We start from the raw sequence: 17,679 nt of genomic DNA on the forward strand, positions 1-17,679 counted from the left end.
TTGTAGGAGCTATCCCCTGCTATGAAGAACAAATTGTATGAGCTGAACCAAAATCAGCAAGATCACATCCTCACAGGTTGTATGATACAGAGTTCCACAGAGAAAGCATCTGGAAACTATTTGAATAAGACAATACTTTTGAAATTCCCTCTGTTCTGTTAGGGAGCTGAAGGAACCAAATGGAATCAGTCTGATCACATCTTCTAACCCACAAAATGGTTAGAAGAGAGAAATCGTTTTACTTCAGGGAAAGGCTTGGGACATGCTCCTTTACTCAGTGCCCATTCTAGAAAAAAGGTCTATTTGGAGTATTCTTCAGTCAGAATTTGACTCCCATTTGTTTCCTACACACATCCTTTGGGACCACCTGGTATCACATGGAACGCTGTGTGCGTTTGTTCCAAAAGGTGAACAAACTCAGCATTGACCCAGCAGCTCTAAAACACAACAGGAATTTCTAAAAGAGGAGGAAGTGTTCAAATCTCATGCTGAGAATATAGCAGCCACATCTATTTCCTGAGAAAAGTAACCACCTCTAATGGCAGAGAACTTAGTTAAAGCAAGAAATAAAAGAAATAAAAAAAATAAAAAAATAAGGAACACAGACGTTCCATCTGGTTTCCCAGCTGCTTCTGTAAAGAAAAATCTCTCCCTGTTGAAAATTACAAAATTGCTGTTGTAGTGCAGCTTTTTCAGAAAAGAAAAGCACAAGAATGAAGTTGACAAGCCCTTTCAGTAATGGCACAAGTTTTATCTTGCACTTGTTACAGTATTTGCCTGTGAGAGACTTTCCTAAATTACATATGAGAGATTAAATAAAACTGAAGGAATTGAAGGAATATGCTATAAGCAAAATCATAACTTTAAGTCAAAGAATAAAGGAAAGATAGGCCAAAGAGCTCTTTCTCTAAAGAAAAAAATTATTTTATTTCCTTGAGTTTAAAATCTGTGAAGGAATTTCAGCTGCCCACGAGCCTGAAGCAGGGAAAGATCAGGGAACATAACAATTTCGACTGGTCAAAAAATGAATTTTTTGGAAAATCTTCTCTTAATAAAGATATTTAATATTGTGGCTTTACTCAGCAGTCAGAGGGAAAGCTCTTTCCTCCATACTCCTCCTCCTCACAGTGAGAGGGGACAAAGCAGGATGTGAGGGTGCTTCCCATAAGCTGCTCCTGTGTGCCCAGCTCTGAGGCACAGAGCTCCTTCCAAAGCTTCCTGGCACCACTTCTGCCCCTTTCTGATCTCCTCCTGTGAGCCCCTGCTGGATCCACTGCCCTTCAGCCACCAGCCAAGCCCTCCCTGCACTGGACCCTCACGTCCCAAGCACCAGACACGACCCAGAGGAGGATGCAGACACTGTTTTTGCTCACTGCTGGTAGAAGGGGTGCTCCCACAGCCTCATTCTATCACAGGCAGAGCTTGCTTTGTGTGAGAAACTGAGTACAGCCCCCACTCTACCTCAGCCCGGTCAGATCCCTGCTCCCACCACATCCCTTCATATCCAGACTCCGTTACTGCTGAAGAGCCTTTGGAAATGCTCATTCTTCCCTTTTGGAGACAGGGTTCTTTGTACTGACTGGCAAATCCTGGGATTAGTTAATCTGTAAATTCCACAATACGTTCCTTATTTCCAAAAGCTTATTCTTATCTAAATGAAAGCTGCTTTCACTGGTTTTGTTTTCCCTTTTTCTCGTATCTCAGGCCTTTGGGAGCTGGTTGTTGCATCACAGCTCTGGGGAGGTGGTTACTGAGGGTAAAGTTCAGTTATTTGAAGCTGGGCAAAAGAAGTGTTGAGAGACCCCCACACATCCATAAAACCAAAGTACAGAAACTCTCCACAGGGTATTCTGAGTATTTGTACTTCTCAAATTCTTTGCTGTGACAATAGTCTCAAGGCTGATGACTTCTCACAAAGAACTGAAATTAATGAAGTACTGCTTAACAGTCCCTCAACTTCATAAGAAATGTAAAGTAGTTCCTCCTAATTCTTAGCCAACTCTGTGAATTTCAAATGTAATTTGGGATTGTTTTGGTTAAAGAAGCAGGCTCTGTCAGAGCAAATCAACACTAAGTCTGAAGATGAAACTTTCCTAAAACAGTATCTTCTATGTAGTATTTTACTGCCTTGAATATTTTTTCCAAAAGTAATAAAATGTTTTTGCAATATTACATCTTATTAATAAAATATTTTCACATTAACAAGTAGGAGAAGTGGAGAAAAACAGTCGAGGAATCATAAAATAGAAACATATACAAAAAGAGAAGATAGAGAAAAATGGAGATTACAGCCAAAAAAAAAAAAAACCTGATATATTTTCTTTTAGACTTTGTGAAAATGTGTGAGACTAATGCTGACTAGCAAAATGCCACCTAGCAGCACTGGCATCAAAGGTTCTACAAAGAATTTATGTTAACTAACCCCATGTAAATGCTTTTTAAACACATTGTAACAGCTCTTGATGTGGTAGAAATGACATGTAAAATAAAATTTCTCTTTTCTCTTTAGAAGTCTGCAAATGCTGCTCTTCTGTAGAGCATAATACTTTAATTTTTGGACTGGCAATTTCAGAAAGCACATTAAAAACAGGTTCCTGAATTAATAAACTCTCATTTTTGTATTGAAAAAGATAAATAAATAAACAAGAACCACAAAAAAACCAGACTAAATCCCACAGAGTTTAATAGAAATGAAACTTGTAAGATTCTATAGGGAGTCTCATCTAAGATACTCTAAAGGGAGCAATATGTCCTTCCTATAGGTCTTTAGAATCATTACATTAGACTCTGAGTGCAGGACTGTAATTTTCTATTAACTTTTATGGGATGTTGAAAAAAAATCTAGGGAAAATTAATTTCTTATTAAGTTCCATGATTACTTCTTGAGGCATCTTGTAGTTATATTATAAATAATGTATCATTTGTATAGCACATTTCACCTTCAAAGAACTTTACAACCATTAGGCAATATTTAATCTTTTCTGACTGAGTAGAAACATCAGTGCTTTCCAGAAAAACAATATGAACTCTATCATCACCTCAGAAGTGCATTTAGAGTAATACCTGGCCTTTCCAAATTTCAGCATTTCAATCTCCTGGGGCTGAAAACATGGCAGGAATCTAAACTTTGGCCAAAATTCACAACTTTCAGACATGGACCATTAAAGGCATGCAACCAACTAAATAAGCTAGTGAGCACAGATGATGTTTTCAAGAGATGAAGAGAAGCAGAAAAGTTACAGGGCTTGCTCAAAGCCCCTGATCCAAATGCTGGAAGCTCAGAATTGTTAGCATGAAGCAACGGAAATGTGAAAAAGTGTTGACTAAAATTGTCTATGTCCCATAGAGTTCTCATTGAAATCAAAGGCAAAAGTGACTTCAAAGGAAGATGGAGCATACAAATAGTGTACGTAAAAAATGAGAAACATTTCTCTTACGAAGACTGCTAATACTTTATAACTGTGACCGTTGTGCCTGAAGCTTATTTCTCCCTGCAGAATGTACTCCCCAATATTTATATTCATTTCTATTCACAAGGATTAAGAACAGTGCAGCTATCTCAACCGGTTAGTAAAATCTCCCATGCAAAAACTGTAATCCTGAACATTACTGGAGTTGAATTATGGACCACAATCCTCAAAATCTGCAGAGAGCAGTTCTCCCAAAGGCACTTCCACACAGCCAACCTGGAGCAAGCCAGCTCCAAAGGGAAACCACTTCCAAGTAAACAATACAAAACATGATGGTCCAAATCAGTGACTGCCTTACTGCCACCAGCTTATCTCAGGGACAAACTATTCCACTTTGTCTAAATTAATTTGCTCTTATGTCTTGAGGTTACACATTTTTATGTATGCTTTTAAGAAGCTCCACATATAACCTTCACTAAAATCAAAAAAATCATTAAAAATACAGTATACTAAGAAAAGTCCAATTTTAAAATTCTTTTTGGCTTCAAAATAACCTCAAGTCATAAGTAAAGTATCTAAATAACCCGATTTAGATCATATTTTTACATATAATTCTAGCTAGGTCAACACCTGTTTTGCTAATAGTTTACTGCTCAGTTATACTAATTCCTGAAAGAAAATTGCATGAAAAATTGTCAGGCTACATAACAGACATGATTAAAAACCAACTGTGACATGAACACAAGGGAAATAAGGTGTCATTAATCTTAATGAAATGTGATTAGAAATTATGAGATAAAAATACCAGACTCTCATTTTTAACATTATTATATAATGTCATGGGTTTGGTGTTGGTGTGCATATATTTGTGCATGTTTTAGTAAATTCTGTAGGCAGGGTACTGCCATAGCTGGTTGATCTGAGCCTAGGGAGAGGACTTTCCTTTTGAAATCAGTAGGAGTTTTGTTATAGACTTCTTTGGAAACAGGTATCCCTTCCTATATTATTCATAACAATTGATACACTAATGCCCAGAAAAAGCGAGAGGGATCTGACATGATGTGCAAGTATTACCTTTGTACTCCAGAAGGCGATACAAGGCTTTGAAAGGAAAATATATCTTTGTTGCTTCAAAACCTATTTGAAGTCTTTTTAGTGTTCAGCCATAAATCTGAGCAAAATTTCTCCGTGTCAGTTGCAGAACAGTTTGGCACCACTAAATCTGCTGAACTGTCAGGGTGGTCAATTGGGCCCATACTTTCAGCATAATGTTGTGAGGAAAGGAAATTTTTGTGATTCTCTTGCGTTCATTTGTCAGACAGTGAGTGCTTAAGAGCCCATTACTAAGATGTTAGAAAATCCAAGCAAGCACTATATCAGATAGGAAAGCAGATTCCAGTTTTCTGCTGTTTTGAAACTACCTGGTTCAGTTGGACAAGGCTCTGCCACTGCTGGGTGACAGGGCAGAATTGTCAGGAACCATTCATGGGTGGTTACCTTTTAAAGATTACAGCCTGCTGATGACAGGAGAAAATTGAGTCAGTCTGTTATTGTTTTCAACTTGATAAATACCAGGTTCTTACTGGTAACCACAATTCAAAGGAAAAGCAGAAGAAAATATAATTTCTGGCACCAAGATGTTTTCTAAGTGAAATTTTCTTTAATAAGTGACCTTCATCATCAAAAATACTCTGGAGAATTGCCACACGGGTGTCACTCAAAGCCCTCTTCACCTTTCCAGGAGAGGTTTGGTTAAAGCAGTCCCAGCAAGGCAGCATTTCAGAGCATTCCTAGGCCACTGTACACTGAGAAGCAGAGCTTTTGTGAAAGCCCTTTTCACAGAAAAGGAAACATTTCATGGAACAGGAGAGAGATTGGCAATGTTTACCTTCCTCCAAGGGGGCAATTAGAACACCAGAATGTCTCTGTTCTGCACTGACACCAGTTAATCAGTTTCTCTTGAATTACCACCATATAATGCAGTGCAATCCTGGATTTTCAGTGTGTGCATTTCCCATGGTTGCTCACCACAGCTGCCCAACGACATGTTGGAAATATGCCAGAGATAAATGTGCTCTGATCCTGACCTTCTTTCTGGGGTGGGATTCCCTCTGCAGGCAGTGGGGGCTGTGTTTCAGTGAAGACATCAGGATGAGCTCTCTGATTTGGCTGAGCTAAAAGACAAATTCCCAGGGCAGTGGTCACAGCACCAAGCCTGGCAGAGCTCAAGAAGCATTTGGACAATACTCTCAGGCACAGGGTGTGAGTCTTGGGGCTGTCCTGTGCAGGGCCAGGTATTGGACTCGATGCTCCTTGTGGGTTCCTTCCAACTCAGCTGATTCTGTGACCTATCTTTGCCACATTACCTCCATTTTAATGCTGCAAAATAAAGCAGTGGAGTACATAGGACTGCAGTAGAGCTATCACCATGGCAAAGCATGGACATGAAGGATTAGGGGATCAAAGAGCAGAAACTTTTATTGTTTCTTCTCTTTGTGGCAAGTGAATGCAGCCGACGCAAAGCGCTGCTAAAGGCTCCAAATGTTCTGGAACAGCATCTGCTGACAAGACTAAGGAAGTGTTTAATGCAGAGATCCTTTTCTAGTGAGAGATAAAGGCCAAGTTAGGAGTTCATGTTCATAAAGGACATTAGTATCACAGGCCTTTATTGCATTATGGACTAATTCAGTTTCACACTCAGGCTATTTGAGTAAATCCAACTTTCTATTTTCATCAAGCGCTGTTTAATAAGAGTTTGAAGCAGAAAATGATGGCAAATCATTTTCTAATTTTTAATTTACTCTAAGATTGTTCCGACAGCCATATTGGCTTGGAAATAAACAACAATAAATGCAGATTGGCATCCACAAAAAGGATAGACCGTTCTCTAACCACTGTAATTAATATTGCTAGGCTGCATACTTTAAGGTCCCTGTGTTTCTCAGAGTTGTGGTGTGCTAGCTAAAATCTGTTCAGTCAGGCTGATTTTGGCTTTCATCCACATATATTAATTTTGCCCAGAAGCATTCCAGAAACTTAATTAAGCTGGCAGGTTGCATTCTCTTATGGTCCATCTTGAGCACAGTCTCATTTTTAAGACTTGAATTAGAGAACATATTCATTTGGACTGTCTACTTAAAGCTCTTAAAGAAAAAAAAAAAGGTAAAAAGAAATGAAAGATGCCATCCTCCCTTAAAGCATGATTATTTAATTTTCCATGAAAAAGCTGGGCTGTTGTACTGAAATGTGTTTTAAATGCACTCCTTTTTCTGGAAGTGAAGGTGCAGGCTTTGCAGTAAATAGCTGGTCAGCTCCTCATGGAGTGCACACACTCTGCTGCGGGTTCCATCCTTCAGAAATACAGTTTATTCTCTGACATTTTGTGATAGATATACTCAGACCTTGACTGTTTAACTACTGGCTCAGGCCTCCCAACTGATTCAATAAGTCATGAAAACTTTTTTTATTTACTTCTAAGCACAGTGAGAGAATGGACCTGAACCAAGACTTCAGGCTCAGACACTTTGCACAGTGAGGACTCAGAGCTGATTTGTAATTCCATGCAGGAGAAGAAGAAAATTCTAAAACACTGGAACATATTTTTAATTCCATCTCCAAAACTGTGCCCATGCTCTAATTCAGTGACTAGGGACTTTCAATTATGTCATTTCCTAAGCTTCTATTCTGGGTTTCCTGAATAGAGTTCTCTTTTACCCTAAAAGATGGTAAATACAGAGCTGGTTAATTTTTATAACCATTTAAGCCAGTCACAGAATCAATGCAGAGTTCCAGTGGTCTGTGTGACCTGCTGGGCGACAGGCTGTCTGTGTCAGAACAGGGTCCTGTAAGGAACTGTAATGAAGTTACTGCAAAGGAAAACTGATGCCCTTGAGAAGGCCTACTAGCCAACAGGAAAAACTTATACTTAATCCAAAATAGAAATCATTCACTTATTTTCCCAGGCAAATTAACAAGATTGGGAATCTTTGAATTCTTGAAGTCTCACCTTGATTTGTCCCAAAATGAGAGTGAAAAAAGAGCCAGAAATGTCCAAAGCACAAGTGCTATGTTAATAACCAAGTGGTCACTGAGTTCCATGTCACTTTGCCTCAGTAAGAGTTAATTGATCAGCCTCTGAAAATATTTAGTTTATGTTTGAATCCTCATATGTGTAGAATTTTCTGTAGGAGCATTTCCGTGCATGACTGTGGTAAACAGAAACTCCTGCTGCGAAACTGAGCACAAGCATTGTTTCACCTACAAGTCTGCTGTTAACAGCTGTAGAATAAATTTATAGAGAAAGATTTCAAATAAGCTAATTCAGTGAGTAGTTGATAGCAATTACATAGCTTCCCCATGCTGAACACAAGCCATCAAACAGAGAATAGATCAAAACAAGGAAGCTCTTTGGTTTTCTTTGCCATGAAGTCCCAAGCCACCTATGTGCAAATGACATATTCTCTCTTCTGCCTACAGAGGGCTTAACTGAAAGAAATTTATTCCCTACCCAAAGATCAAATTAAGTCTATTCAGGAAACAAAGTTAGAAACTGAATTTCAAATAATTTAATTACACTATGTAATTACTTTACAGAATCCATAAAGTATTCATTAAACAATTTTAATTCCTACCTGATTCCCACCATGACACACATCATGCCTTTGAAACATAAAAGTCCTTAAATTCTTTCTTTTACTGAGCTAATGAAAATGTTAAATTACACTAGCAAGAGCCAGCTGAGCAATTGAAACAACCATTTCAAACAGATGTTTTGGGATGATACAGTAAGTTTCAAGGTGGGAAAACATTATTAAATAAATTGCTAGGGCATGAATGCAACACCCAGTGGTTAAACTCAGTGGGTCATAAATTATTCTAACTATGATTTTGGTGTTATTAATGTGTTCATCTGGCCCTCCAAAACAATCAGTGAAATCATGGGTGAATTTTTGTAGACAACTGTTCTGCAACAGAAGGAAGTCTCACGATGTCATTCAGTTATCACATGCACTTAGAGAATTGCAGCTCCTATCTGTCATTTAGATAGCTAAACAGAAAAAGAGAATAAACCTGCATCATCTTCAGCTGCTCTTTCATTGTTCTAGTTCATTGGGCATCTAATTAAGATTTGGAAACCCAGGCTGCATGCATTCTGCCATCCCAGTGGAAATGCAGCTTGGACATCAGTAGCTGTCCCTTCAGGCCATCAAACTTGACACTGGCCACAGTCCCTCAGCAAGGGGGCTGATGGCTACGGGGATCTCTGGCAGCGGATGGTGCAGACAGACCCTACCCAGATGGTGCAGATGGATTTCTTCCCTGAGAGGGCTTAAATATTGCACTCCATGGACTTTCAGTATACTTCCCACCTCCTGCTGAGCAGGTTTACATTTAAAATCCAGCCCTTGGGTTGGGATCCTAAAGCATTTCACATCTGTGCTGCTTTAACTTCACGCACAAATGACAATGTCATCCCCACCTGGGGTCCCAAGTCCCACCTCTCCTGTACATTGGTACTGGAAATTGGGCTGATGGGTAAGAAATATGGGCAATCCCAGATGGCTTTGGAGCACCCTTCTCTTTGCTGGGCATGCAAGAGAGGTTCCCATTTTCAGCTGGATAATTTAATTGTAAATGTAGCTCCACCGTGCCCGAGCACTGCCTGGCACAGAGTGCCCTGGTCAGATTGTGACCCTCTGGGCACTGCTGTAGCACAAATTATAAAAGCTCTTATCAGTAGGACAAACCAAGCTGTCCAGTAAAAACCCCTGATTGCTACAGGAGTTGCACACAGTCCCAGGGAGCCTCCCAGCCAAATGGGTGCCATGCATGAGACTCCACCAGTGCATCTCCTCTGGTGTCAGTGGGACCACAGGACAGACTCAAAGCAGGTGCTTTTACAAGGGCAAAACTCCTCCTGTAGCTTGAGAAATTCATGCCAAAATTGTCGGTACCCAGAGTGTGACCATTTCAGAGACTCCACAGCGTTTTTCCAAGAATTTTAGGCATCCTCTCAGACAGAACACTGTGACTGAGAGAGGGTAGAGAGGAAAGACCTCTTCTGAGAGCCACATGAGAGATGAGACTCCTTTGAGCCCAGTAGAGAGAGTATTTCCTTTCCCACAGGCTGTGTGCATCCCAGAGCCTTCCAAAATCCCTTAATAAAGCTGGGATGCTCTCAGGTTTTGATACACCTTTTTGAGGGTTTAAATTGGAATTGCCTACAGGTTCAGGCCACATTATTTTTTCTCATCAGCAAAGCATCACTTACTTGCATGACAACTGGTTTAAGCTCCTCTCTTCACAGGCTGAACTGCAGAAGGGATGGTGACCAGTCCCAGAGAAGCAGCCCCACAGTGCTGCCACACAAGGGCGTTTTGCATCATCCCCATGACCATTATCACCTGCACTGGCAAGATGGCAAAAACATTGCAGGGAAAAAAACTGCCAAAAAACAGCTCAGAATGCTGAAAAATACCCTGAAATGCTAAAAACAGCACATAAAAAAGAAAAAAAATACAAAAAACACACCAAAACAATATAAAAAAGTTTCAAATCCACTGGCAAATGCACCAAAAATGACACCAAATGCCAAAAAAAAACCCAGGCAAAGATGCCCCAAACCACCAAAACTGTCAAATAATGAAAAATACTATTAAATGCCAAATCCACTCAAAGATATTTTAAATATACATATATTTATGTATATATATATCTCCAAACGGGAAAAAAAATCCAAATATTTTGTAACAGGAAAAGAAAATGCTATGAGGAGAAATGTAAGTTCAAAAAGCAGAAAATTAAATACAAATAACAGTAAACCCCCCTCCAGAATTCCATCAGAAAAGCCCCCTCCAAGCCCCCCCCAAGTGAAAACAAATGTGAAAAAGAAAAAAATTCTATATAATCTGCAAAACTGCAGAAAAAAGACAAACTAAAAAAAGTAAAAAATAAAAAACAAAATTACAAACTGATTTCACCAAAAAAAGCCAAAAATGCACAAAAAATGCAAAGAAAGAGCCATGATGAAAAAACCTGCCATAACACAAGAAAAGCCACTCTATGTGAGAAAAACACTAAAAATGCAAAAATCCCTCTCAACGTTGCAACAATACCCACAACAAAAACACAAAGAAGCCAATAACACCACCAAAACTCACCAAAATAAAGCCACTGAAACACAACTAAAATGGAGGAACTGTGGAATAAAAACCCACCAAAGTCTGCCAAGAAGACGAAGTACAAATGCCAAAACCCACTGAGGATCTTTCCTGTTTTCTTTATATTTTGATTCCCCAGGCTCACCCTGGGTCTGCTCAGCTCTGTGACTACCCTCAGCCAAACACAGACTCCTGTGCCACTGAGAATTTTTTTCTAATGTAGCAAAACAGCCTTTACTGCTATTTTTACATAGCCTGACCAGCAGGAATGACTGGCTCAAGGACACACATATAAATCTGTGGAGTGCAAGCCCAGAAAAAAGAAGAAGAAATAATTGAACAAACATTCAAACCCAACTAAACCAGACATGTTTCACCATGGAGCAAAGTGAGACTGCTACTGATTACCAAAGTTGTTGAGCCAGCCTGAGAATGACTTTTTGGAGGCAATCTGCCTCAACAGGGGCTGTCTGCATCTTTCTTGCAAGTTGAAAACCATATGGTTTGTTTTCCAAAGAAAGAGGGCTGGTGATAAACAAAAGCAAGTGGTTGCAAAATCTCATTTGCCACAAAACACTTAAATTTTCATAAAATTCTCTTCAGATTCTATATTTTTCTTAGAGGCTGGACTTGAAACGGTCCCTGCATCTGTATCAGAGGACAGGCAATAGATGTTACTGCAATATAACTGATAAATAATAGTAACAGGAAAGATGTTAGTGCTGCAGCATATTCTTAAATATTCCTGTATGCTGCAGGACAGGAATACACAAACATTTAGCAAATCCCAGAAGAAAAAAAATCTAGTACATAAGAAATCAGTATAATACCTTTATCATGTCATTTACCTCAGTAAATTAGCCAAACTATGAGAAAAAAAATCATTATTTAAATCAAGACTGTTGCTTTTCCATTTGTGTTTCTTCACCTAATTTATTTTGGTTATTTCATATCTTTGCAAATCTCTTCCTAATTATGCAGACTCACAATCTGACTAAAATCACAAAACACAGAAACTGTCTATTGCTAATTATATGAAAGATTGCTTTCTGTCTATATTTGTTGTCCAATTCCCTATGCAAATTCCTTTCAGCATATATGGAAAGATGCCTTTGTCCAAGTGGTTGTGCCATTACTTGTTCTGCAGACAGATTTGTGTTGCAGCACGAAAGTGCTGCAATCTGATCTGTTCTGCATTGATGGATCAGTTTAGAAAATATAGTTTACAGACTGCTTAACTCCAAGATATTTTGAATTAAATAATTCACCAGAAATTCAATTACAAGCAGAGCACCACCTTCTCTTGACATAAAACTTTCACAGCGACTTCAGGAAATGGCAAAACACAACCATTTCCAAATTAATGAAGCCAGCATTGATTTCTTACAGGTGAGACCGGGAGGTCAGCAGTTTTATGGGTATAAAGCTGAAATATGTTTTACTTTCTGGTTTGTGTCAGGACTAACAGTGAACTTCTCACAAGTGGGCACTTGCTATTGATCACAGAATCAATTTACTGGGGCCAACATTGCCAACACTGGGACAGAGTGGTCTGTGACCCAACATCCCAGAGCACACAGCACACCAAGGGAAGGGAAAGTGGCTGCATCTTCCTAGAGCAAGATGAGGCTAAAGCACAGTTGCTGCAACTCCTGCAGACTGACAGCAAGCTCAGGGTTAATTAAGATGACTGATTCATTGCAGTTTTTTTAATCAGTGTATCTTGTTTGTATATAAAAGCCTAGGGAGAATTTTCATCCCGTGCTGCCCCATGTCAGCTACAATAGAAGATTCCTATTGGAGCATTTCAAAACTCCCAGAGGGACAAGAAAACCATTGAGAGTTTGGCCCTGAAATGTAGCAGTTGTTGCATTTCACTGCCCATCTACCATTACAGTACAAATGGAACAGCTTATCTGTACAAAGTGCTAAAATGTGCTTTAACCCACTATATCAGAAACCTCAGGTTTCCACAGCACTGGCTTGGCCAAAAATTTCTGCAATCTCCTTCCCTTTGCTCATCGCTCTCCCAAATGCCTCCTCAGTAAGTCAAGACACAGGACACAAAAGGACTTCTCCATGCCTCTGTCATACATGAAATCCCTATTTGTGCTTGGCCTTTGCATATTAAGTGCTTTAATTAATTAATTTTGAGTTAAATATTTTTAGATTAAATCTTAAAATTAACCCATCAGCCCAGGTACAAAAATCCAGTTCCATTATCAGTGTTTTCAATTGTTCAAAATAGTTTATTAAGAGAGTTGCACCCTTCCCAATTAAAATTTCCCCAGTTAAAAATCACTAACTTGCCCTTTTCAAACTTCAAACCACTGGTACACCATAAGAGCTACCTTTCCTCTGTTTACTGTATACTTTTACAAGTGTTTTGAGGTGTGTTGGATGTATTTTAATACTTTTTGTAGGTGTTTTCACTTGCATTCTGATTCCAAGGCCAAAAAAAAACCCCACCCAGTCTAATAGCCAGCAGCTATTTTTAGCCACAAAGCCATTACTCTGCAGGCAAGACCCATGGCAACCTGAATACCTGAATTTTAATGTAGGCATTGTAGCTCCCTTATCTCAACTAATACCACCCCCCTGACAACGAGGAGCCATTGGTGGACAGAGATGATCCATCAAAGGGAAAGCACCAATCGCTTTGGACCAAAGGGGTGGGCTGTGGGCGGGCTGTGGGCGGAGCAAAAACTATAAAAAGAACGAGGCAAAGAGGCAGGGCCTCTTTCTCTTTTCCCCTCGGTGCTGGGCATTCAAAGCCTTACCCCTTTAAGGGGCTTTTAGTAATTCTTTTAAAGCCAGCCCAGCACTGCAAGTTCTTTTTCTCTACCTGAGGTCTAGTGCTGTCTCAGCCAGAAGATCTCAAATCCCTGCGCTCCTGGGGCATACCATCTACTGAGCCATAGGATCCCAAATTTTTATATTTTTCTAATTTCTGTAATTTTTCAATTTTTCTGTTTTCAATAAATTAATCTTTTTAAGAGTTGTCTCATTTCTCACACCTCCATCTCCCTTTTTTTGAGTGAGGCAGAACTACTTTCAGCACCACGTCAAAAGCTGCTACAGATCAGCAGGCAAATGCTGACATGGCCAATACTGTACTCCCTGATTTGGAGGGGATTCAAGCAGGTCATTTGAAGGCACTGTTGTTTAGATCCCACAGAGAGGGCATATAACTATCCATCAGCATCGGCTGATTCCTACAGACCTGATTGAGATCTCCAGCAGGCAGGCAATCATGAGCTGATTGCATATTCTAGGATTTATTTTAGCTGCTGTGTGTCAGGATCAAAAATCCATGGTCTGAGTAAAGAAACATTCAGCTGTAGCTCTTAGGCTCTAACTCTTGCCACCAGCTGTGGTTCAGAAGCTTTCAGTCTCCCGGCCCCAGCAGCGTACAGGCTGTCTCTATTTATTGAGGGCTCTTAGTTTAAAGACTTCCTCCTGCCACAAGCAGCCAATAATCTGTCTGCCAGAGTTTTAGTCATGCTCTGCTTCCTCTGGACCGTGTTCCCACACTGCAAGCTTCTGCTGTGACAAAAAATCCTTAATTCAAACATTGGATGACTAAACACTAACAGCTACAAAACACTAATGAATACAGAGAAGTTTGTAACTTCAGTTTGGATGATAAACTCTTGAGGTTAGATGTTTATTTAAACTTCAGTAACCTCTCCTAGCACTGTGCTGTTTCAGAAAGGTATCCACTGTCCCTGAAACCTCTTAAAAAAATCTCAAGGCCATCCTCTACCCAGCTGGAAATCTTTAAACATTCACATCAACTGTGAGCCATCTTCTAAATTAAAGAGAGTGAACAAATTGAGCAATTCAAAATAATTAGAGATGTGTTTGGTCCCTGTCGTTCAGCAGAGAAACCTGGTCAAGGTGCCTAACTTACACACAGCTATTTGCATGTGCATCCTCCCCAGACTGACTGATTTTCTCTGTTGATCTCTCCTATTTGAACCTCTACAAGGGCAGCAGCAGAATTATTTCAATAGACTCACATATATTTAAGGGTCTGACCCAAAAGCCTTTTGAAAGGAGTCCAGAGCTCAGAGCTAACCAGCAAAACTGAGTTTTCCTAATCCTAACGCAGCGCACTAACCACAAGATTTTATCTTTCGAATCCACCTTGCACAGTCAAGGATTTGATTTTCAGAAGGGAGCATTTCTCAGCTGTACTTTTCCACTGGAAATTTGGTTCCATCAGGTTAGATCAGTGACTTAGAAATTTAATGGAGCAAGAAAGGCAATATCACAGGGAAAACTTGAAGGGATCTGCTGGACATGAGTCAGGAGGATAAACCCTTTCCCCGTCCTATTACACAGAGCCTGACAACGAGATCTGGAGATAGCAAATACAGGGGAAATAGCAGGGAAGTCTGATTTCTCCCTAAACCTTTAGTGATTTTCTTCTGCAGAAATCATTGATCAAGGTCCCCAAGATTAGCAAGAGGAGCATTCACAGGAACAGCGCTGTCTGTGCACATCAGGGCAGATGATCCTCAACACACAAATTTAAATGGAAGTAGCTGGGAGATTGCAATGTCACATTTTGTTAATACTTCCTAAACTTCAGTCATCCAGACAAAATACAAGTTTACAGAAGCCACTGTAGAAGCAGCACTTCTTTGAAGCATTTTAAACATCAGGATTTAGGCATGTTTGTTTATGTAGACCTTAAATTAGGGGGTTTACAGTGTCACACTGACCCTCAAACTGCACAGGAAAGATCAATACTGATCACATAGGGCAGAATTCAAAGTGATAAGGGGCTGAAGTGCTCTCCATTCAGTAATAAGGATGTCTAAGAAGCTTAACTCCTTAGACATGTAAATAGACACATGGATGTATTTTAAAGTATAATTTTTACACATATGTGTGTATATAAATATAGTTATATTATACATCTTATGCTCCTAAAAATAGGATCATAAAATGGCAAAAGAAAACACAAAAATTAAACCCAAATAAAAAACAGGGAGCATTTCACATTAAGTTAGATTCTTCCAGCACCTGACCTTGAGGTAGAGTGGTCATTTAACAGTGAAAGCTTCAAGTATAATAGATTTAAAATTAATGTTTTTCTTCTGCTAACTATACTGTGCAGCAAATGACACAAGTACATTACACAGCTTTACTCATTTTCACCACTGCTGTTTGCAGGGGATTTAGATCCAGCAGCCGTGGGGATATACTGGGTATTAGAATGACTGCCAGCCTATATAAATTACCTCAGCAAGTAGATGGCACCTCGAATTAACAAGTGAGCTGCATGAAACTGTTGCTCAGACTACAGGGAAAGAGGTGGAAAATTCTCAGGGTCTAAAATTTGGCTATTACACAACAGATAAATCACTCTGCATAAAAACACCCAATGCTGCTAATGATACACTAAAAAATTTAATGTGTATGTACAATATATGGGATATGCACATAAATACCTAACAATATACAAAAACATATGTACTAAGTAACACATGTATATATATGTGCCTATGTATGTGTGTGCATATATATATATATATATATAAATGTCATGAACATACAGAGATAGAATTAGGGACACTGATTGGTTAAAGCAAGAGTTCAGGAAAGGTGAGCACTTTGATCATCAGCTTAAAATGGGCATTTTGGAATTTTTTACCACTATATGCCATCTATCAAATACTTCATTTCACAGCCAACACATGAACATGCTGAAGAATGTGATTCAGAAATTCTGCTTCAAATTACCCTACATTCCAGGAAATATTTTCCTTTACACATTTCCTGGTACTTGGGACTACATGTTTTTAGAAACAAAGTTCTGGGATGATTGCTTCCAAATTCAGAAATTCAAGGAGCTCATTATGCAAATTAAGAAACATCCAATAACTAATCCTGCTGTACCTTATTATAAAATATAATCAAAATAGACAGAGTATGATACTAAATACAAATTACTGTTAGAATAGTAGGAATGCTAAGAAATAACCTCCATATAAAGTTGAAGAGTAGTACAGGAGCCATTATCAAGCCTCACGAATACTTAATTACAGATATTTTGCAGAATTTGCATTATATTATCACCACATTATAATGTAGCAATTGGGGTCCAACATTTACAGTTATTATAAAAGGGGTTCCTTCTACCTGGTAATGGAAAGAGTAACTGAGCAAGAACACTGTGGCAGAGTTTAATTGAAATCTTCTTAATACTTCAACGCATCATGGTTTGATTCATTCAACTTTAAGCAGATAAAATTTAAGACATTATAATTTTTAAATTAATAAAATAATCTTCACTCTCCACTGCAAGCTGCCTCTTTATCTGCTACTTTCCATTTTATAAAGCTGTAGCCTCCATGGGTATGGAGATGCTGTAGAAAAGTTAACAATCAGAACTCATCTCTCTCTTTCTAGAGATACTTATCTGGTCTGTCTCATTAAGTTTTTTATAATTTTTAACTATGTATAGATAAACTTGGCTCACAGCAAAACCATCATAATCACAGCATCCTTTTGAAAAGTTCTCTAACTTGTTTATTGACAAGGAACTAGTTGGCCTAATTACAAATTATTATCCCCCAGGGTAGAAGGTTAGCAGCAAGCATCTGTACAAATGGCCACTTTCTTGCTGTATCAGTTGACACAAAAATACACAATTTCATTATCTCTGAGGGCCAGCTTCCTGTAGTATTTCATATCATGGTCATATCTGGATTAAAAAGGTTTTGCCTCTGGGAGCCATACAGTTGTTGAAAAATCTATATTATTCTTTTTAACTCTATAAAGAAAAGAGCCAGGACTCTGTGTAGAGATGGATTTTGATTATTGCCTGTTCCCAGGTGTCAGAGGATCTCCACAGCTCTTGATGCTCCACAGAGGGTGGGAAAGGACTCAGGTCTGAGCTGGGCCAGCACATGGAGGTGCAGCACAGGAGCCCACTGGGGTCAATGCTGTCTCAGCTGCACACAAAGACTTGACACAGGTCTGGTTTCACGGGCTGTGCTCCAATTCAAAACTCAGAATAGCAGAAACAGACCCTGGAAAAAGTGGGAAGAGCTCTCTTCTGCAGCAGCTCCTTTCAGGGATCTCAAGAACTTTGT

At 39.2% G+C, this 17,679-nt stretch overlaps 1 long non-coding RNA gene across 1 annotated transcript in view; it reads right to left on the reverse strand.

Moving 5' to 3' along the window:
* The window catches only part of LOC109145118, a 271,655-nt gene extending 261,847 nt beyond the window's left edge, over positions 1 to 9,808 (reverse strand). Inside the window, exon 1 of the long non-coding RNA XR_005604651.1 lies at positions 9,682 to 9,808. This is a non-coding gene — a long non-coding RNA (uncharacterized LOC109145118). The remainder of the gene's footprint in view (positions 1 to 9,681) is intronic.
* Between the last annotated feature and the right edge of the window lie 7,871 nt (positions 9,809 to 17,679).

The sequence above is a fragment of the Corvus cornix genome, chromosome 4A (assembly GCF_000738735.6).
Source record: "Corvus cornix cornix isolate S_Up_H32 chromosome 4A, ASM73873v5, whole genome shotgun sequence".
Classification (NCBI taxonomy): Eukaryota; Metazoa; Chordata; class Aves; order Passeriformes; family Corvidae; genus Corvus; species Corvus cornix.